Raw genomic sequence first — 24,152 nt, forward strand, 5'->3', positions numbered from 1 at the left:
ATATTCAACATTTAGGAAATTTTTATCAGAAAAAAATAGGCAAGGCACGGTGTCTCATGCATGTAATCCTAGCACTCTGGGAGGCCGAGGGGTGGATGGCTTGAGCTCAGGAGTTTGAGACTAGCCTGAGCAAGAGTGAAACCCCATGTCTAAAAACTGCTGGGTGTTGTTGTGAGCCCCTATAGATCCAGCTACTGGGGAAGCTGGGCCAAGAGGATTGCTTGAGCCCAAGAGTTTGAAGTTGCTGTGAGCTACCATCGAATGGGACTCTACCGAGGGCAACAAAGTGAGACTCTTGTCTCAAAAAAAGAAAAAAGAAAAGAAAACATTTTGGTCCACCAGGTAACAGAGCAGAGCAGGAAAAAAAAGATTTTTTAATGATATTTTAATTCAAAGAGATTGAAGAGCTACCATTGAATCATTTCCCCCCACTTCTGTAGTACACAGTTACTACTGTTCTCTTAGTTCCCCCTTTCTGTCATTTGTAGAAGAGTTCATATGCTACAGGTCTGCAAGTCCCTCTAAACTGCAAATTCAGGGAAATATTTTGGCTGTTCTAGATTATAAGGATTAGAATACTAACTAAATTCTCTTATATATCTTCCCAGATTAAATGGCACAAATAAAGGATTTTTTCCCAATTAAATTTTAAATAAGCAATAAACATCTCTCATGTATTCTGTACTATGTGCTATGTGGGTAAAAAAAGTGAATGTATATTCCTTTTTTAATTCTTTATAATTGATGGCAGCAGTAGAGTCATCTTGAATCAAATTGAGAGGAAGTAATTTAACACTCTTTTTTCAGTTTTATTAACATGAGTTCTTTTATATTGATAATTGCTTAATGCATTTATGGCTAAGTATTTGCATTTCTATTTAATGGACTAAAACATGGAAGCAAAGTAGAGCAAAATAGATTTCCCAAGACCTCTAACCTCATGATCATTTGGTGAAGCAAAGATTTAAACTAAAATTCTTAATTTCTAATAAACTATGTTAACAATTCATTTCTCATTGTGGGTTTCTCTTATAACACCAGCTACAATACCCATAACCAACAGGTTACAGGTTGGTGTTACAATATCTAAATTAACTTAGATCATGATCCTTGGTACCTCGTCATCAGTTTTCCTAGAGCTATTGATTTGAGCAGTATGAACTGAAGCAGTGGTTCTCAATCTTCCTCATGACTAATGCTGCGACCCTTTAATATAGTTCCTCATGTTGTGGTGACCCCCAACCATAAAATTATTTTTGTTGCTACTTCATAACTGTAATTTTGCTACTGTTATGAATCGTAATGTAAATATCTGACATGCAGGATGTATTTTCATTGTTACAAAGGGGTCACGACCCACAGGTTCAGAACTGCTGAACTAAATAAAGCAAAAGTAAATAAGGGATAGATATGTATGAAAAATTCATTACTTAAAATATATCCATGTGTTGGCCTCAAATCCTACAAAGTGTAAGCATATAGTGCTCATTTGAAGCCAGTTTGAAGTAGAGCGGCTTTTCATCTACAAATTTCATTTTTGGGATAAGTAACAAGTTTTCTCTCTACTTCAACTATCAATTCAAATTAAAGAAAGAATGAAGAATTGCATCATTTTTAATTCTAATTGAAATCACACTTGTTGTCTTTGAATGTGGCTGTTAAAATAACTTAACACTTACTGTATTATTTGAGTTTCATCAAAATCAGTATTTAAATGAGAGTTTATAAATGATCGTGCTCAGAAAATTAACGAAGGCTATGTACTATATTTCAGTGATAGGACATTCTGGAAAAGCAAAGACTATGGGTATAGTAAAAATATCAGTGGTTGTCAGGGATTGGGGTGGCGAGAGAGATGAAAAGGCAAAGCACAGAGGATTTTTAGTGTAGTGAAAATTAGTCTGTATGAGAGTCCAAGGTAGTCACGTGTCATCGCACATTTGTCCCTGTGCGTAGACTGTACAACACCAAGAGTGAACCTTACTCGCTTAAACCCATGAAAACTGTGGACTTCAGGTGATTATGATGTCTCAGTGAAGGCTCATCAGCTGTAACAAATGTACCACTCTGGTGGGGGCTGTTGCTAATGAGGGAACCTGTCCATGTATAGGTTCTGGGGTTATAGGAAATCTCCCAGGGGTTCTCAAACTTTTTAAACAGGGGGCCAGTTCACTGTCCCTCAGACCGTTGGAGGGCTGGACTATATTTTTTAAAAAAGCTATGAACAAATTCTTATTTTGAAGTAAAATATCTTATTTTGAAGTAAAAAAAAACAAAACGGGAACAAATCCGATCACACCGCCGCATGTGGCCCGTGGGCCGTGGTTTGAGGACCCCTGCTTGATACCTTCCTCTTAAATTTTACTATGAACCTAAAGCTGCTCTAAAAAAAAGAAGGTCTCTGAAAAAAGTTTGTGAACAAATGCAAACATAATGAATTTAATCAGTCAACATTCAACATATGTTTAGTGGTTATTATGTGCCAGATATTGTTGTTCTACACAGCCGTCCCTTCAACTGTCTTGAGACAGTTCGCATTGTTACAGCTGACCCCAGTGGGGAGGTTTTACTACGGCATCTAGTGAGTAGGGGCCAGGGATGCTGGTGAATGCCCTGTGATGGACGGCACAGCCACCTACCACACCTGTGACACCTGCAACAAAGACTTGTCCAGCCCGAAAGGTCAATAGTGCTGAAGTTGAGAAAGCTTGTTTTAGATACTGGGGATATACGAACGAGGAGAGCAAAGTCCCTGCCCTCACAGAGTGTACATTCTAGTGGGGTAAGAAAAAATAAGGAAGGATTATTTATTATTATTCCTTATTACAGAAGTAAGAATTGCAATTGTCAATCTTGCTCACCTGCCTATCTACCGATTCACACCTGAATTTGGATGGGCCAATTTTAAAATGCTAAGACCTATTGATGTTATCCTCAGTTTTTGCTTTACTTTGATTTCTAAAACTAAAATTTTTCTTCTGGCCAGTCCCTTCTGAACTAGAATGGTCACAGCTGTCTTCAGTATGTCATGTACTTGGGTTTTCAATAAGCAAATATCATTTCTGACTTTAATAGTAGATAAGACTATGTTTCAGAGTGTGTTAAATATGAAATTTAATGAGAACCTGGGAGCTCTTCATTAGTTTTAAAGGATGCTATTTATTGATGTCTCATACAATGGATGGAATCATTCTCAGCAGAGAACCTGTACTGGATGTGTAATTTAGATATTACAAAGGAAACCTGAGTTTCTTTCTGAAATAAAAAAAAGAGTAATATGATTATTATATATGTATACATAGGCACATATATATACACATATACATATAAATATAATATCTATTTTATGGCTTTTCACAGCTTAAAAAAGGAAATTTATTTTTAACTATTGAATTAAACATGCTTTAATATTGTATTTTACAAGAATAAATTGAAGTTCAGATGAGTTAAGTGACTTGGACAGGATTATTCATCCAGTAAACAAAATAGGATTACAGTAGGTAGTTTAGATATATTTTAAAATTTACCTCTTGGCCAGGATTCTTTGCATTAAACTCTGCTGACTAGTATGTAGTAAGCACAGTCATTTAGAAGCGTTCTTGCGTAACTTATTCCTCTCTTTTTATAATATCCAAGTGAAAATAAAGGTAACTTAATTAAATTATGAAAAGGAAAAAATTCAAAGTTTATATGACATTCTTCAAATCCCAAAAAGTTCACATATTTTTTCAAATTTTCAGCTAAATGTCCAGAAGAATTTTTAAGCCGAAGAGAATTTAATGAGGATAAGAACTACTGTGATAAAAACTGTCTTATCTTACTCTGTAGCTTTCCTTTGAGGAAAATGCTTAGACTATTTTTGCTGAATGCCAGAGCCTCATTCTTCTGAGAGTTTCTGAGGCTGTCTTATGATTTCAGAGTTTTGATGAGACTTTGGAGTAGCTGGGGAGTTGCATCCTTGCCCACCCCCAGCCTGGCTGCCCTCTGAGTGTGTTCAGCAGGTTGCATGCCAGCAGATGAAGCAGATGTTCGACCATATTGGAATGGAGCTCCTGCTGCATCAGGAGCTGGGTATTCCTCCTGACATCTGGACGTTGCTGGGTCGGGATGCCTGCCTCAGGCCGGGAGGCTGCGGGAGCTATGGGGCAGAGAGCACAGAGTCTTTGCTGCTCTTTAAGCGATTAGTGCACTAGAGCAGCAATAATGTTGAATTATTGCTTGGCTGCTTTCTTCTCAGGAATCTTGGGACAATAGGAGAGTCAGGAAGGAGCATTTACAGTAAAGTCATGTTCAGAGAGACAAGACTAATTACAGAGTATTAAAGAGCTTTATTTTAAGTGATTTAATTTACAAATAGCTCTGGGCAGTGTATGAAACTTTTTAGAACCATAAATCCAGTAGCTTAAAAAGACTTTTCTAATTGAAAATGGCCAGTATAGAAACATACTGCTTGAGCAGTTGTCCACTTTTAGAGTGTGGTCAAGTTGTGCTATGGAAGATATAGCTGGTAAAAAGAGAAAATATTCTAATACTTGAAGCTGCTGAGGAAAATATCTCTTAACTTGAGAGGAAGAAACACTTTTAGGTAAGAGACTGAATTATGCACTGGATTTTACTGATTCCCTTCATCACACTGAAAACTGGCTACATTTGCCACCCAGAACTGAAACTATCTGTTACACCAATTTCCTTTATGATACGTGTTATTTAAGCAAAATGGATGTGGAAATGGGTCGTTTAAAACATATTTTGTGATGAACAGTTGTCACATTATGTTGCTTTGCTTCTTATAATTTTTCATTAGTGAGACCTCTGTGCTAAAAGCAGCCTTCTTATAAACAGATTATGGCCATCGGAAAAGAATGCTACCTTGCTCTCACTTAACCTCCCATATTCTAAGGGGGTTATATTTAATTAACACTGGTGAGAGGCTGACCTAAGAGGCTGTGGAAAGTGCTTGAACTGCATTTTTCAAGCTCTGGTCTAGTCAGCTGGGAGAAAAATTTAAAAAAAATTATAAAGTACTATTTTCTGAAATTTCCTCTAACTAAGCTGTATTTTAGCAGGCCATTTAAAGCCTAAACAGATAAAGGTATTACTTCAGTCATTGAATTGTACCAAACTCCTTCTCAGAGTCTCAGTTTTAAAAGTCTGGAGGAAAGGATGTTTAGCATTACATTCTTAATGGTTTATTAGTGAGTCTGCTTAAAGAAAAAGCAAGTAAATAAAACCAATTGTTTTGAGAAACACTTAACTGTCACTGAATGGAATGGAACGTGTGTCCCAACCAGGGCTCACTACACTGGGATTGCCCTCCAGAGTTAGAAACTCCTTTGCCCACATAGAAAAACGATATTTCTCTTTGCAGTGCTGCTGTTCCCCTGGTCAGAAGATCTTCCTCAGGTCCAAAGAATTGCTACGGGGTCCAAGAGTCTGTCCCTACATAACATGCAGTTATGTCATTGGCTCAGACATAAAATAAAGAGAGCAAAGATAGCGAGATGGGAGAGTGCCCAAGAGAAGCTTTGTTGAAAGAGTGAAGGACTGGATGTGACAAATCTGGGTGGAAATGCTTCACTTCTCCATCCGTTAATCAATGGTTTTATTAAAGACGCAGAACAAACTCACCATCTATAATTCATCTCTGTCCAGCCACACCTTCCTGATTTTAGATCTACCTCTGCTGACATTTCCTGATTATGCAACACTATCACCAAAAATAGACATACCTCACTATGAAACAGGAAGATGACCGTATATCCTCAGGTGATGATTTGTGGCCATTTACTGAAACAACATACTACCCTTGGCTTATCAGCTAGCTTGCTTTTGTACATGTTCTCTGTCTACCAGGGGTCCTCAAACTGTGGCCCATGGGCCACATGAGGCAGTGCAAATTGTATTTGTTCCCGTTTTGTTTTTTTACTTCAAAATAAGATATGTGCAGTGTGCAAAGGAATTTGTTCGTAGTTTTTTTTTTAAACTATAGTCTGGCCCTCCGATGGTCTGAGGGACAATGAACTGGCCCCCTGTTTAAAAAGTTTGAGGATGCCTGGTAGACAATAGTGAATGGCTTGGAGACTTCAAGAAAGCAATGCTTCTTGGTTCCATAAGACCTCTGCAGTTCCAAGAGATGAATAAGCATGAGCTAATTTCCTTTGAATCTCAACCCCCTCATTTGTGAAATGGGGATAATGATACCCCCATAGGGCTTTTGTGAGAATTAAATGAGATAATCCAAGCGAATTGGCACTGTGTGTGTATGTATGTGTGGTCATTTATTGATTGATCAAGCTGCTTGTTATGCACAGGCACTTTGAGATCCTTTGTCCTAATATCTATGCCTGATAACTGTTCCTGATTTCAGAAAGCATGAAGTATATAGTGTTTTTTTTGCAGAGTAATATCAGCCGGTCAGAAATTAGGGTGGTTTAAACTAGACTCCTTATCAAGAAACAAATGCCATGATACTGAAAGAAAAGCCTTCACAAATAAACAATGACATTGTAAAATTCCATGGGCTTCTAGAGCTTGAAAGGCCCTCAGAGGCCTTGAGGGTCAAGTCCTAACTCTACCACTGGGTCTATGATCTTTGACAAATTAATCTTCTGATGTTTAGGTTTTATTAGATGGGATTGAGAATAATACTTATGTAGAGAAGTTGTGAGGAAAGTGCTTGTGAAAGGTGCTTTACATACTGTCAAGTTCTGTATAAATCTGGTTTTTTAGTTGAAGGGACCATAGCCCAGAGAGATGGATTAACTTGACCAAAGTCATACAGCTAGTATGTGGTTTTGGTTAGGATTTATATGAGTTGTGAGGCCACAGTGTAAAGAACTAACTGTTTTTTGTACATACATTTGGCTGAATTGAACTGAATTGGCCAAGAGGACAGTATAATCTCAGGTCCCCACCTATTCCAGGTGGGTGTAGATGGACAAGGAGTTTTAGTTGAGGTGCATGTTTTTTCAATTGAATATACCAAACTAGTGACGATTATCCCTTAAAAAAACCAAAGTAAGTGTAAGAGCTTGTTGCAGCACTGGTAGTAGTGATAACACCAGAATATACATTTACATTAACATGATGAAAGAATGAATTATTTACTAGTTCACTCATACATTAATTCACAAAATGTTAATATTAAGTGCCTTCTATGTAGTAAGCACTCTTTTCTATTTGGGGCATGCTGAGATCCACAGAACTTGACCCCTGCCCTCAGAGGTTCCTACGGTCTAGGAAGCAATGTGATAATTGTTAAAATAGATGTGTTCCCAAAATGACAGAGGAGGAAATGTTTAGCTCCCTGGGGAAGTCCCAGCAACCTTCGTGGAGGAGGTGATGTTCAAATTGAATCTTGAAAGGAGAATGTAAGTTCATCAGGTTTATGGAGAAGGATGCAGAATGGCAAATGCAGAGAAGTGAAAAAACACCCCAGACAAAGAGAAGAGCCTGCCTGTAGGTGTAGTAGCCACAGACAGCCTGACACATTCAGAAACAACGAACAGTTGGCAACCGGTTGGTACACAGGAACAATTGCAGGTGAGGTTGGAAATGTAAGCAAGGGGTCAGATCACAGAATGCCTTTTACACCACACTTGGGAATCTGCAATACATGTGGTAGAGATTGTATTCATGCTATAAATGGTAAAGTGGTATAAGGTATAGTGAATAACTTGATGGTGTGATATTCCTCTATTAATTTGATCTCTAGTTTACATTTCCCATTACACTAGATTTAATAGTTAGGGAACTATGTTTGGTAAGATTGATAGTCCCTTTAGTACAATGGTACCCTGTGGCAAAGTGAGACTGTACAAATAGTGTAATGATACACGCTGAATAAACAAAACTGTTTAAGACTGAAGCAAAGCCAAGGTCCAACCATTTCCTGGGGATTGGGGTAAATCCTGTAATCTGCAGTTTATACTAAACCCAGTCACATTTAGCGCATTGCTTCTCAGTGAATCGGCCTTGATACTATATTTCAACCAAATGATGAAACAAGGAGTAAAAAAAATCTATAAAGAAAAGCCATAGTTCTTTTAATTGTTAATGCCTTGCAATTATGCCCCTTTCTGGAATAGTGAAATGTTCCTTGGCAAAGGTCAGGATCTCTGCCACTGACTTATTTAACAGATCCTCTTAACATCTGTCCTGCAGACTGTTCACTTTATTAGCAGACAAGAGACCCAACAGACTTAGCCTGCTGTGTCCCTTTTTCACATTCACACAGCTGTGGATTAACTCAGACTTTCCAGAAGAGGACCAACCAGAAGGGATAGTAATGTTACTGGCTGATTCTCAAAAGATGAGAAAAAAGCAGAAACAAATGTTGCCCTAGTACAATTCAGTGTTTTTAGGGTGACAATTGCCAGTCTGTTTTAAAAAGGAATAAAAGCAGCTATTCCACTATAAAAGGAAAGTCTATTCCTATCTGTGTGGGAACCTAATCAGGCTCTTGTTTCCAATGACGATGACTCCACAGTTGCACCAGGTCTGTGACAAGAATGCTCGTTTTGTATGCCGATAATGTGGAAATGATAAAATTTCCTTTAAGAGACATACGTGTTTACATCACAAGATGTGTTATTTGACAAAATGCTTTGTTCTCCTCATATTTTCCATACAGAGTTTCATGCTGTGTTTTTGGGCTGGAAATCTTTGATTAACTACAATTAGTTACTGAAATAAAATAGACACCTTTGTTCTATGATTTATCTTGCCAAGCTGTAAATTATAGTAAAAGATATAAGGAGTAATGGAAAGAAGTGCTGATTTGAACCTCTGACCCATGACAGACACAAAAACATAAGATTATTCCTTCAAAGAGCTGCACAGAGATGTCAATGTTCCTTGGGCCACTTGGAATAATGCCCTCTTAACAAACTAAAGCTGTGATTTTACATCATGTAATGAGAGTTTTCTAAGGGTATTATGGTAGGCGTGAAGGAGATACGGACATTCAGGGAAATATTCCCTAAATTAGGACTTTGAATGCTTAAAGATTTTTTTCTCTGTCCAGTGACAGATAATTAAAACAAAAATGAAACAAATTTCCTGTTTCCTAAATGAGTAGCCAGTGGTGGTTTCCTTTTTACCAGAGAATTGGTACATTTTATATATCTTAAGGCTTTCTCAAAGCCATGTTCACTCTTAACTGCAAATTCTGTGGAATATACTGTTTGGGTACTAGCCCAAAGAAATGATCTGGGTGGGGAGACATTATTAAATGCAAAACAGAAAAAAAAAACTCTAAAAAAAAAAAAAGAAAGGAAAAGAAAAACTCTACTAACCCCTGTACTTCCTGTGTTGCCTGTGATTATTTTTAACCTTTAGTTAACAAAGAACCTCTTTCTGGGGCTTCACTGTGAGCAAAGCCTACCTAACTGTTCTCAGTCAAAATGACTTGTTCCCAGTGATGGTGTTTCAGCAGTAGTTTGTAAATAATTCCATGATACCCTTTGTCCTATTGTGTGTTTCTCCTTTTCTTCTTCCTATCCACGCTGCGAGATAGCACATCCTCGTCCTGAAAGACAGCCTATCTTCTTCAAGGTCTTTGTATTTCTAATACATTTTTGCTAAATTGAATAAAAATGACAGTAAGTGGTTGTTTTTCTGAATATCTTTGAAGTGACTTCTCTTAAAGAGACTGTCCCTATGAGAATAAAAGAGCCTACAAGTACTGAGTCTTCACGGTGCCTCATTAACTCATTTACTCCATACAACCGTATTTTGGAGGTTTTATTATTATCCCCATTTTACAGATGTGGAGATTGAAGGCCCAGAGAGATTAAATAACTTGCCCAAGATCACGCAGTTAGTAACTATGCTATTCTGCCTCACATAGCAGCTTATAAGCTCTTATTTTCCTAAAATTCTTATTCGTTCCTTTATATTAACGATAACCTGCTTCATCTGCTATAGGAATTTTTCAAGGCAGATTATTGCACTGTGCATCCGAGTTGTATCTAGTGCTAGTAAAGCGTGTTGTATGCTTATTATACACTATGTGAATGATTTTTACTGGGGTTGCCATATATAAGGTATCATTCCTTTTTGCTAATTAGCGAGTAAGCCGAGGGTGTTACTGTCGGATGCAGATGGCATGTTTACACACTCTAAAAGATGTTGAAGTTCTTCAATTGGCAATACTAATAATTTGCAGTTTAAAAAGTAATAGATTTACCTTGAAACAAGGTAAAACATTATTTGAATGTATAAAAAACTGTAAGAAAAAATATAAGAAGAAAGTAAGAAGAGAGTATTTTATATTATTTCTTGTCTGGTCTACCCAATCACTTAAAAGTGAATTCAGAATACTTCCTTATCTCCTTCAATGTTTATAACAAATGCATATTTTACTTTAGTATTAATATGAAATTTATGTTCAATAAGTCTGTGTATTTCATCATAAGTATGGATTTTATTCCTGAGCACGATTCTTGTATTTAATCTTCTAAGTCTGTTTACAAATTAAATACCCAGTTTAAAATCAGTAAAGGCATTTTGTATAATAAACTAGCATTTCATTTCCAACTAGCAACATTTCTTCTGTTCAATAATTAAGTAAAAAAAAAACCCAGCATTTAGATAATATTATACTTTCTTTTCATGAAATTTTGTTTTCCCAAATGTATATTTTAACAATTTAAATAAACCCATTTTTCATTACATACTCATATTTGTTTTCATTCTGTGTTGCTTTGGAAGCTTCATTATGGATAAAAATCGAAGTGTATAGAAGCTGGGCAGTGTAGAATATTTTTCAAGCAACAGCATCTGGTTCCTTGGCAGTCATCATGGGCCAGGGCAAGGCAGCCCTGGCATAACTCCAGATTCTTATGTGGGTATTGCTGAGGGATTTCCAGGTTGGCCATGTTGTTTTAATGGTGTTTCCTAGAAACACAGAAACTCTGAATGGAATCCAAAGTTCGCTTTATAATACATAAAACCTACATGATGTGGCCACCTTGCTATCTTTCTGATACCTGACATCTTACCCTTTGCCCAGTTCACTCTGCTCCAGATCCTCTGGTCTCCTTTTTGTTCCTCAAACATTCCAAGCACAAGCATGCCCTGGCTGCAGTACTTTCACCATACTCTGCCTCTGCCTCGATGCCTTCCCCAGATAACGGTACGGCTCATCCCTCCCTTCACTCAAGTCTCTATTCAAATGTCTCCTTCTCTGAGTTTTCTTGACCTCTTCGGATTTAAGCTCCTTACCCCACCCCATGTTCACATAGCTGGTCACTTTGTAATTCATAGCACATTTCACCACCAGAGTTGCATATCTATGTGCTTATTTGTCTGTCTTCTCCCTGTCTCTTCTCCTAAAGTCACTGTTCACTCCTGTTTTTCCAAAACCTAAATAGTACCTGTCGCATATTAGCCACACAGTAGCCAAATAATTTTTTTGATGAATAGAAAAAATAATGAATTAATTTACCTTTTGGTTACAAAGAAAATATGTTTTCAGATATTAGTAAAATAACATATTCTTTTATTAAAAATAGTAAACATATTTTACTATTAGCACATGTATTCACAGGTACTCAAAAATACATGCACATTAAAAACATCCTTATCATTATTAGTTTGAGGGAAATAACATTTAGGTTTCGATTCCAACATCTGTGCTCACTGATGAGCTTTTACATCTTACTGATAGAGTCAAGATGCACTTGTTTTAAGGTTTACTTGATGAACCACGGCTTTGTGACTAGAGAGAGCAAGAAGGGAGCATTACAAATGCAAGCGGTACCACTTGGAACATATTCAGAGAACTGGATCTCTTCAGCATTGCCTGCCCAGCTTTTGGAAACAAAAAGAAAACAAATGCACTCCCATATTTCTGACTTCCAGCTGCCCTCGTTATCACCTCTTTGAATACATTGCTTCAAGGACTAAATTACTAATTGTTTCAATGACCAAACTTTTATTTCTATAAATAAGGCATTATATGTGTACATATTTTATTTAGTACCCTGAAAGAGAAATATAGAATATTTCTTGTTAAAATTATTGAGAGTTGCATTGTTTCTTTTTAGTTATTTGCATTCTATAGGTATGTTTCATAAATAAATGTGCTTCTGAATGCATTCCTGTATAATTGGTACAATTGGAGAATGAATTCCAACTTACTTTTTGTAGCAGAGGACTGGGTGATCTGCTACCTGATGGATTCTTAATTTTTTTTAAGTTTCTTATTGTAAGGGTAGGACCTTTGATCTGAGCCTTTCTTCTGTCCTCTTTTCCTTTTTTACAGCTTCTCCTCTCCTTCCATACCCAATACATCCTATGCCCCATTAGCACAATAACTTACATCAGGGGAGCAAACTACCCAGTGCTTGGGGAAAGAGGCAAGCGGACCTCTAGCCAGGGAAACTCTTCTTTCAATTCATTTTTCTTTACTTGACATTCTTAAGCTGGCTTTGGGGGATAATGAAATGAATTAAACAGATCTTGGTTCTCCGTGGCTTACAGTCGAGGCTTGTTCCGTTTTTCTTTCAGTTGCTGTGGAAAGGCAAGTGGCAGAAATCACAAAGGGGGGTGAAAATAGTCTGCTTTACTTCAGATAGAATTTTTGTCCTTTGTATGTATTTGCATAAACTTTCATTTAAAAAATCTGAAAACACCTTAACATGACTATTAATTACCTTAACCTAATTACTATGGTTGCATTTTAAAATATGTACACTTTAAAACAAATATTAAAATAAAATTCGACAACATAAATCATCCTCAGGTGCCCAAAGATTACTTTTCAAGTACATTTAAGATAAAATTTTTTTAATCCAAGGAGAATGGCAGAAAAACATGTCTTTCATGTAATCCAAATCAAAAGCTCAGTTAGAACATACAAATTCTATTTGCAGTAAGTTCCCTGAGAGAACAGAACACAAGGAGGAATTGGTATTACGAACAGCAGATAGGAAAATAGGGAACCTGGGTTCTAGATGTCATTTTTTACCTACTACTCACAGTTGATATTTTTTTTGCAAATCATGTTCCTTCTCCAGACATGAGCTTTCTTCTTCTGTAAAGCAAAGAGATTGAATTAGATGATGTTCACAGTTCTTTTTTCTGCTAACATTATGTTATTTGGTTTCTTTGTAAAAAAATCAGTGTATTACATTGTGAACCCACATACTTATAACTTTAAGAAGACAACAGAAAAAGATGATCTCCGTCTCTGGAGTTCTTTTTGGAGGGAGTGAGGAAAAGTATACTAAAAATGGGTGTGGTAGAAATGATAGGAATTCCAAGAAGATAGAGGCAAGGATGGAAATGAAGGGGTTTTAATGGTCAGTATTAACAGAACCTCTCTGTTAAATGTCAGGCATTATGTTAGGTGCTAGGAACAGAAGACTCAGTCTTATGGATCCTTAAGGAACCCAGAATTTGATGGGAGAGAAAGACATGAAAAAAAAAAATCCATCAATTGCATGGGGATAAAGGATGAGGATATAAGCCTGGGTGCTGCTGTGGCTCACACCTATAATCCTAGCACTCTGGGAGGCCGAGGTGGGTGGAAGGCCTGAGCTCATGAGTTCGATACCAGCCTGAGCAAAAGCAAGACCCCCCCTCCCCCCACCAACATATCTCTTAAAAAAAATGGCTGGGTGTTTCAGTGGGTGCCTATAGTCCCAGCTACTCTGGAGGCTGAGGCAAGGGGATCACTTGAACCCAAGATTTTGAGGTTGCTGTGAGCTGTGACGCCACAGCACTCTACCAAGGGCAACTAAGTGAGACTCTGTCACTCTCAAGAAACAAAAACAAAATAAAAAGGAGGAAGATATAGTGAAAGCACAAAGGAGACAGTGGTCAGAGGTCAGAATAAGGCTTTAAGGAGAAAGTGATTTCTGGGTTGAAACTCAGAAGATGAGTAGAATTATGACAGAGTTAATAAAAAAGGAGAATATAGTGCAGTAGAAGAAATACGCAGGAGGGGCAAGGAGATTGACTTGGAAATTCAACTAATATGTAGGAGTTGGAATGGCCGTTCTTCCCCTCTTCCTTCTCTCACCTCCTATTCCTACAGTCAATTTCTTTTGGTGTCAAATATTAGGAATGTAGCTAAACAAGAGCCTTCTATGCTGAAAACAGGGACATCGGTTCCATTCTTTCCATAAAATCTCAGCTACATTTTCTGGATCATTCTGTTGACATTGGAGGTTTACGAGAAGTAAAAGTATTTGTGATCTCTTTCAGATAATTATTTTCGAGCTCTCTCCTCGCCCCTCCTTCAGTCTGTAATGACTCGTTGCTGACACACTTTTTCTTCATGCTGAACAAGCACTAAATCAGGCTGCTTAATTACCCCTGTCTCCGTTTCCACCTACTCACAGCTGAACTTGTCCAGCTTTATAGCTTGTCTTCTTGGTAGGCAGAGGAATGGTCATCAGCATTATTTTGAGAAGGTAAAAAGACCCAGGATATCTCTGGAGAATTGAACTAAGCTTGGAGTCTGGTGTTTGACAGCATCAATCAAGTAAATCATGGCATTCCTTTTAAGGAAGCCTCCCTACTCTACCCTACTTGCTTCCTCTAACTTCTCCTGTTACCCCTGTGAATGGTGTCTGGTATACAAGGATAGAATCTTCGACTTGGGTAGCTGAGCTATGACCAGGGTTCCCAGATGTTTTGTGAAACCACAGTTGATGGGGATAAATATAAAGATGAGTTGACATCTTTCGGTAACACCTATTGAATCTATTTTTCTAAAATCGCATTTTTCTTTCCCTTTCTTTCTTCATTCTCCATCAATAGGAAGGTTGCATTTGAGCAAGAATTTTTTTTTTTTTTCCTTTTTCTCTGGGCCAGATTCCCACAGGTTACTTAAAATACCCTTTCTTTGAAATGACCAAACACAGGAGAATCTGCTTCAAAGAGAATTTGGTGTGTAAGAAAGATTGAGCCTGCTTTCTTTACTGTTGGTTTCCATAGATAGGAGCATTCGGTGCCAATTTAGAGCCACCATCAGTTCTTATGATATTTTATCAAGTTCTCAAGTTCTCCTATTTCTTCCCATGCTTTGTATAGTTCTTTTTACTTATCAGTCTGCTAAACTGGGGCTGAATTTTTGGATGTTTCTTTTGTAGATTGAAGATTAGTTGAAGGAAGTTGTCTAAGTCAAAATTGTGATCCTAACTTCCTCCTTCAAGGTGGCTGGGTGGCTGATAGAAGAACTCCTCTTTGTCCATTTGGAGATTAAATGTCATTTTAGAAGGAGTAGCTATAAGCCATCAGAAAATACAATTTGCTATTTGAGAGCTCAGAATAACAGTCACATCATAATCTTTCTTCTCCTTGGATGATGATCCTTATCTGGCTAGCAACAGGAAATATGTTTCATTATGATTCACTGTATAGCTTTTTAAAAATAATTTAATTTTAAAAGCAGAAAGAACATGGACTTAAAAGTGAGAACGACTCTTAAAAGAATAATAATTCCCACCTCATATAATTATTATGAATATCAAATAAAATAATAAATGTAAAATACCCAGAACAGTCCCTGGCTTAGTTTGGGACTCCATATATATTTGTTGAATTAACGAAAGAATGGGGTGCTGATTGGACGACTACATGACTACTTATGTAGTGACACAAAAATCATGTGATTATGAGGATAAAAGGACTGTACCTTTTCTCTGTGACACTCTCCATTAGTAATCTTACATGATTTTTATCATAGAAAGTATAAAAATATATATTTCACATTATGGTAAATATAGATACACTGTGACATTACCCATTATAATTTGGCATCAGTTTTGCAGTCTTGGGACAAAGTATGCTTCTCTTCTCAAATACAGTACTGGTATAACATGACTTTCTGACACAGTATATTTCTTACATCCTGCCATAGACCAGTATGTATCCTAATATACACTCAAGAATTTTAACATAAGGCTGAGTTTGATTGGTAGGAACTATTGCTTTGTGTTGCATCTATGCAGGCTTGGTTATTAAAGTGTCCTTAAGATACAAACGCAAGATTTTTAAGGCTAGTATCAGAACACAGAACTCCAGATAATAGAGATAATTATTTGTAGATTTGTAAACTCTTCATAGGAATTTTAAAAAGTTATTTTTACTCATTTCTTTTTTTAATTGACATATAATAATTGTATGTATTTCTGGGGTACATAGTAATGTTTCGATACATGTAATGTACAGGGATCAAGTCAAGGTAATTGAGATTTTCTTAATCCCATTTATTTAAAAAAATTGGTCAATGAGTTAGGGATAAAACATGAAAAAGAGTCTGTGAGTCTGTGTTTCCTGGTTTTAGTTTATTGTTCTTTACAGATGCCTTTTGTTTTAGAATAAATTCTGGAATTATTAATGTACCTTTGCTCAAGTATGAATATTTATGTTCCCCCAAAGTCTTATGATGAAATTCTTATTTAAAAGGTTATGGTATTAGGAGGTGGGCCTTTGGAAAATGACTAGGTCATAGGTATGAAGCCTCCATGAATGAGATTAGTTTATAAAAATGGCCTTGAAAGAGACTTCTTCACCCCTTCCACCATCTGAGGTAGGTTACTACAACAACAACAACAACAACAACAAAAAGATGGCCTTCTGTGTGGAAGTAGGTCCTCCCCAGACATTGAATTTTCTGGTGCCTTAATCTAGGCCGTTTTAACCCCAGCCTATAGAACCAGGAGGAATAAATTTCTGTTGTTCTTTGCCTACCAGGTTTATAGCAGCAACCCCCAGTCACTTTGACACCAGGGACCAGTTTCATGGAAGACAGTTTTTCCCATGGACCCAGGGGCAAAGGCTTTTGATATGAATCTGCAAGTAATGGATTTGTTATAGTTTTTGTGAGGGCAAACATGTTTGTTAGTGACCATCACTATTTGCAGCCCTGCCCCAGCACTAGCATCATTACTTCAGCTCCACCTCAATTCATCAGGCATCAGACTCCTATAAGGAGCACACAACCTAGATCCTTCACACGCACACTTCACAGTAGGTTTGCGCTTTGATGATAAGCCAGTGCCTGACAGGAAGTGGAGTTCAGGCAGTGATGCAAGTGATGGGGAGCAGCTGTAAATACAGAAGCAGCTTCCCTTACTTGCTCACTGCTCACCTCCTGCTGTATGGCCTGGTTCTTAACAGGCCATGACCTGGTGCCAGCCTGCATTGTGGGGATTGGGAAATGCAGGTTTCTAGTATTGTGCTGGAGCAGCACAGATGGCCTGGGACAAGCCTAGAAACCCCACACCTCTCTGCTCTTCTCGTATCACTTTGCTCTCCCTCAGCAGTCCCACCACATTGATCTTCTTCAAGTTCCTCAACAACTTGAGCTGCTTTTCCACCTCACAGACATAATTCTTGATGTTTCTTCTTTCTAGAATGTTCTTAACCTTTTCATCTGGATAATTCTTACCTAAAATAATTACTTTCTTAGAGAAGCTATTCTTATCCTCTAGACTGCATTAAATATTTTTGTTAGATGGTCTCTTAATACCCTGTAGTTTTCTTTCTCAGCCCTTATCTTAACCATAATTTCATAGTTATTGTCAAAGTGTTTATTTAATGACAGTTTCTCTTGTTAGCTCCATTAAGGCAGGGAACATTCTGAGTTGCTTGTTCTTGTACTGCCAATATTTAGCATAATGTTTAGTTAGTAAGTATTTAATCTAGGTTTATCATTGAACAAATTCATTGATGAATTTGAAGTATGCTCGAAAGGTGCAAAGGTTGGTTTATCATATATCCATTTCTACTTTAAATGCTGTATAGTATAATAATGTTGAAGAGAGACCTAGAAAATTTTTTTCTAACTCAATACTAATCTTAAGATCTTGGGCAAGCGTCTTCTACTCGCTAGATCTCAGCTCATCAGAATAGTGAGAAGGTCAGACTAGCCTAAATGATCTGTGTGGTAAGAATGTCATTGTTCAGCTTACTAAAATTTGAGTGCTAAGTACTTTATTATTAAAGCTGCTAGTAATATAGGTAGAACATTTGCAGCCATAAAGTAAAATCATTTCTTAAAGTACTTCTATAAAATATGAGTAATTTTATAATTTTGACAAAATATTTAGCTGGGCTCATTTTCACATGTATGACTGCATGTCTTTTATATATTTTGGCTATAGAAACAATTCAAATCCCAAACAATCATGGAGAATTTTCAAAATTGAAATGGAAAAAATCTGTATTTATAAAAGTCTTCACCAAAGTTTAAATGTTTATGAGATTTTGGCTGAGCCTGTTATAAGCTTTACTATGTTGTTGATTTTCTGAATCTCATGTGTATTTAGGAATGAATATTCATTATTATCATCATTATGACTGTGAACTATGATCTGAGAATCCTATGTGGTATGACATTTTTGTAAAGCCTTATGTAATAGTTAATCTGAGTTTAATCTTTTTCCTTCCTAAACTGTTAATCTGCAAAGAAATTTTCTAACTAAAGCTATTTGGTTAGAATAACTAGTAGTTTATATTCTTTCAAGAAAAGGATACAATATTATTTAGAGAAACTTTACACTTATGAGTGACTAGACTGAGAAGAAAAATTGGTTAATACTCCGTAGCTAAGACAATATAATTTGTATTAGAAAAGTATAAGACAGGTTAATGAAGCTGGTAGTTACTGACCTTCTCGCTAGTTAATATTTTAATAAATTACTTAAAATGAATCATTCTTATTAAACATTATAATTTAACTTGGATTGAATTTATTCTTTTTCAACTTAATACCATAAAATTATTCATTGCACTTATAATCATGCACCACTTACGTTGCATCATTTATAGATACTGTATTTCCTTCCTAACATAAAATGATTTTATATAGTACATTAATTCAGAAAATATTGATTTGGTATCTGTTATTTTCAAAGTGCCATTCTCGATGCTGTCAAAAACAAATTGATCATGTCTTCTGTGAGCTTATAGTCTATCAAGCATGGTAAGATGTATGTGCATAGCTAAATACAAAGTTAAATGGTAGCCATCATAAGACAGGTGAAGTATTAAGGATCTGCATTTTACATCTTCTCTAGAGCTGTAAGCTTTGAAACCACCTGTGCTCCTAACACAGAGCCTTACACACAAGACACATTCCCTTGATGTTAACTTAGAAGATGAGCTATGCGATCATTTTGTAAGTTTGTGCATATTCTAAGTGAATGACATTCATATCATCCAAGTCAAATTTAAAATCTTCAGTCTAAAGAGAAGATATTTGTACTAAAATATGTTTTGTTAGACAAAATATGAATATTTTAATTTCCATCAGTGCCTTTTTTTTTTTTTTTTGAGACAGAGCCTCACTATGTTGCCCTCGGTAGAGTGCTGTGGCATCATAGCTCACAGCAACCTCCAACTCTTGGGCTTAAGCAATTCCCTTGCCTCAGCCTCCCAAGTAGCTGGGATTACAGGCACTTGCCACATCGCCTGGCTATTTTTTGTTGTTGTTGTTGTTGCAGTTGTCATTGCTGTTTAGCTGGCCCAGGCTGGGTTCGAACTCGCCAGCCAGGGGTATGTGGTTGACACCCTACCCACTGAGCGACGGGTGCTGCCCGCCTTTATTTTTTCATCAGATTCCAATTTTGATTTTTATTTCAAGGCTCATTCTATTAAATCTTACCTGATACCTTACTGTGCCGTTTACCCAGCTCTGTAAGTTTTATGTGATATGGTTATACTTCCAGAAGCAGCTCTGAAGAATCTCAAGAGTTTGTGAGGTCTTGCTTCTTTTTAGGTACAACCTACTAGAAAGGAGTATAAAATAAATTATTGTCGAAGCCTTAGAGGAAGCAATTACTACTACCCTAATTCTAAAATGCAACTGTATTGTTCAGTCAATCACTGGATTTTGTCATCTTTTTAAAAAATATATTTGTTTCCAAACATTTAGGTTTTTCTGCATTTCTCATAAATTGAAGTTCCCTGAAGGATTCAAAGTTGAGTGAAATTGACTTTCTTTTGATCTTTTGAATTATTGAGGTAAAAATATGGACATAAATGGTGTCCATGTGTGTAAGCACTCTTGTATCTCTGAGATTTCATGTCTTAATTTTCAATAGTAGGATATATTATTCAGGATTCTGTCTACAGTACTATATAGCCAACACTTTTCAACTCTTAATCATCTTCAGTATAGAACCTCTTTTAAACCTCTTTTAAAGACACCTCTTTTGAATGAAAAGGATACAATAGAGAAAAAGGAAACAAAAAAGATGGTCTGGGTTTTTTTTTTTTTTTTTTTTTTTTGCCTAAGTTCTAGCAAATTGACTGACTCTTTCTTGTAAATTTTTTCTTGCCACTGAGTCATTGCATGCAGAATTGTGAAACTTTAATTTCTTTAGAGGCTTGTTATATTAGAAAAATTGTTCCAAAGAAAGCAACAATCATGACATAAGCACATCTGGCTCTTGCAAATTATTCTTTATTAAGCTTTCATTTAATTACATGTGCTGAAAGGTCTGTTTTTGATTACTGTAATTTTTTTTATTTGTCCATATGAATGATAGTAATGCTGTAAATTACATATAAACCACCTGTTTTTTCTCCCCTACTAATATGGCAAAGTTTGAGCTATTTTTTTCGGTGGCTGATGAACTAGGAAGCTTCCCATTTATTATGATAGAAATGTAGCCATCAAGGTAATCGTTTAATCTTGATTATAAGAAGAAAAGAAAATATTTGAATTAAGTTTTCAAGCATTAAATGGTGTTAAGAATGGGGTATCTGACTTGTGGTTAACCATAGCTGATTAATATTTTATTTCTTATAGTTTTACCAACATCCTAATGAATAAACAGTTAAGTATTTTTGGTGTAAGCCTTCAAGTAAAAATAGAAAGAGATGACAAAAAATTTGGAATATGAGAAATGAATAGATGAGCTAGAACTGTCTTAGCAGAAAAGAGAAAGCTGATACCTAAGCTTTAAGAGTATAAAGCCCAAAAGAATCAAGCCCAATTGGAAGCTGAACCTTTGAAAAAAGTTAGAAATTGAAGGCATCATATATCATTGAAGGCAGAGTTGTAAGAGGTAGAACTATAGTTAGCATGATTGGTGGAAAATATAAATATAAGATGTTCCCTCCCTACCCTCATGCAATCTGGTAACTACCATCCCTGCCTCCTGCTCACCCTCCAATAAAAACCCAACCTGGCGGAAGACTCTGGAGATTTATTTATTCTCTTGAGAAGTTGAACCTGAGAAGTTTTTGTCTTGGGGATGTCACAGTGAGAATGACTCATGGTGCCATTTTGAAAGCAGTAAGTCTGCATGATAGACCAGACAGTGAGATCTCTCAGCTGCTTTCTCTTACTTGGCTAACCTAACAATGGCATGCAAGTCTGTACCTCACCCATGGCAAGAATTTTAAGATCTCTCTCTCTAAGAAAATGACCTAAAGTATAAGAGAAAGAACATATAGATACTGACATTTGGAATTCCCCAATGAAAAAATCTGACTTTCTGCATTGTTATTTTATGTTAAAGCCCATCATCACTCAGTAAGTCTGTCCCCATTCTTAAACTTTCCTGTCAGCTTTTGAGTATATATTAAAGAAACAGTCAGTGAATACTAGATAATTCAGAAAAGCTTCTAATACTGGTTCATGCCTGTGGGAGGCCAAGGTGGGTGGATTGCCTGAGCTCGAAGGTTTCGAGATCAGTATGAGCAAGTGCGAGACCCTGTCTCTAAAAAATTAGCCAGGCATTGTGACAAGTGCCTGTAGTCCCAGCTACCTGGGAGGCTGAGACAAGAGAATCACTTGAGCCTCAGAGTTTGAGGTTGCTGTGAGCTATGACACTATGGCACTCTACTGAGGGCATCAAAATGAGACTTTGTCTCAAAAATAAAAAAAGAAATAGAGAGAAAAGAAAAGGAAGAAAAGAAAGACAAGCTTCTAATATTAAAAAACTCAAAGAGTTTGGGGGAAAAGGAGAGTCAATAAGATAGAGTACAGAAAATCCCCCAACCTGTAATTAGTTTGATCAAACAGAATAGAGAACAGTGTGCTATAAAAGGAAGCAAAGAACAAGAATACCCTTAAAACTGTAATAGCAGAAATTGAGAAAAAAATTCACAGAAGCATTGAAAGATAAAGTTGAAGGCCAGGCAAGGTGGTGCAGGCCTTTAATCCTAGCACCCTGGGAGACCAAGGAAGGCTGATTGCTTGAGCTCAGGAGTTTGAGACCAGCTTGAGGAAGAGCAAGACCCTGTCTCTACTAAAAATAGAAAAAAAACTAGCCAGACGTAGTGATGGGCACCTGTAGTCCCAGCTATTCTGGAGGCTAAGGCAAGCAGGTTGCTGCAGCTCAAGACTTTGAGGTTGCTGTGAGCTATGACACCATGACACTCTATCCCAGGGCAACAGAGTGAGACTCTGATTAAAAAACAACAACAACAGTAAAACTCAAAAAAACAAAAGATCAAGTTGAAAAAAATCTGTCACAGGGTATAACACAGAGTATAACAAAAGGTCAGAGAGTAGCAAATGGAAGAAAAACAGAGGGTTAATAAGGAAGTCTAGTGTTTATCTGAGTTCAAGAAAGAGAACAGTAAAAAAATTATCAATGAAAAACATCAAAAAAGTTTCCTATAATTGAAGGATATGCGTTTACAGTTTGAAAGAGCTGACTGAGTACCAATAAAAATGAATATGAAAGTCAAATCTCATGGTGAAATTTCAGAACATTTAGTGTAAGAAAGATCCTAATGCTTCCAGAGGAAAAAACAGATTATATATAAAGGATCAAGAATCAGATTATCAGACTTCCATATAAGAATAAGAAGACAAAACAACCTGGTTGAAGGCTCTAGAGGTTTATTCTCTGGAGAAACCAAACCTTTGGAATTCTGAGGCAGAATTGTTTTTAGTGTATAATTTTATACTTACAATTCTGTAAACTACATCCAAGTGAGAAGAATATAATAACATTTTCCAGAAATATTAGTTCCTAAATAATAAGCTCACATGGACTTTTGTTAGGAATCTCCACGAGTTTCCTTTACCAAAAAGAGATGGTTAATGAAGAGGGGAAAAATGACATCCAGAAAACAGAGAATCCAATATAGGAGAAGCAAAAGAAATCCCAAGTACCGTACATCTAGTTCAGATTGGAATGGGGGAGATAGAGAATTCCAAGAAGGATGTGATACACGGGTTACCTGACACATTCAACTATATTGGGTAGAGTTTTACTCATCTCTTGGAGAGTTTGGGAATTGGCGATAGTTACATTAAAAAAAAAAAAGAGGCAAATATTAAGCCTAACAAAATAAAAAGGAAAAAAGAGAAAATTAAGTATAGTTTAATACATATCTCAACTGTAAATAGCATCATCACAGAATAGTATAAAACAGTAAACACCAATTTTAACGTTTGTGATACTAACATTAAATGAGGAATGGGTACACTCATGGGGCTTGGTGAGGTAGGAAAGCTAAACTTTCATATTCCATTACATGAAGTCTGTAAATAAGGATATAAAAGGATAAGCACTTTCAAGTAAAGAGATAAATATCCAACCAAGAGTTAAATGAATTGAAGGGGATGGTCCACATAGAGCAGGAAGTGTGATAAGGAGCTCCAGGGGGAGTGGGCCAAGGGCGCCATGCATGGCTGAGAAGGCTGTGCACTGTACACGATGGCCATGCTGGTTTTGTTGTTCTTGTTGTTTTGTTCTTTGCTGTCGTCGTTGTCGTTTTGTGACAGTCTCCCTCTGATGATTTTTAACCCTGGTATAGTGTAGCTTCATCATCATAGCTCATTGCAATCTCAAACTTCTGGGCTCAAGCCATCATCCTGCCTCAGCCTCCTGAGTAACTGAGACTACAGGCTACAGGCCACAATGTCACAATGCCAAGATAATTTTTCTATTTTTAGTAGAGACAAGGTCTTGCTCCTGCTCAAGCTGTTCTCAAACTCTTGAGCTCAAGCAGCCCTCCCATCTGGGTCTTCCAGGGTGCTTAGGATTACAGGCGTGAGTCACTGCTCCCAGCCTGTTCTTTCTTTTTAAGCCTTAAGGTATTAGTATTAATACAATGAGACTTGTAAAACCATATATAATAATTACTATGTAAAGAGAGTTTGGCTCCTGTCTTTCATTCAGATAAATCAATGTGTTTGGAAGTTGAAAATTTTAAGATTGATAATG

The 24,152-nt window shown here is 36.7% G+C and overlaps 1 protein-coding gene across 14 annotated transcripts in view; it reads left to right on the forward strand.

The window, feature by feature from the left end:
• SOX6 (SRY-box transcription factor 6) overlaps positions 1 to 24,152 on the forward strand; it is a 667,807-nt gene that overhangs the window by 547,262 nt on the left and 96,393 nt on the right. The window lies entirely within an intron of this gene.

The sequence above is a fragment of the Nycticebus coucang genome, chromosome 14 (genome assembly GCF_027406575.1).
Source record: "Nycticebus coucang isolate mNycCou1 chromosome 14, mNycCou1.pri, whole genome shotgun sequence".
NCBI lineage: Eukaryota > Metazoa > Chordata > Mammalia > Primates > Lorisidae > Nycticebus > Nycticebus coucang.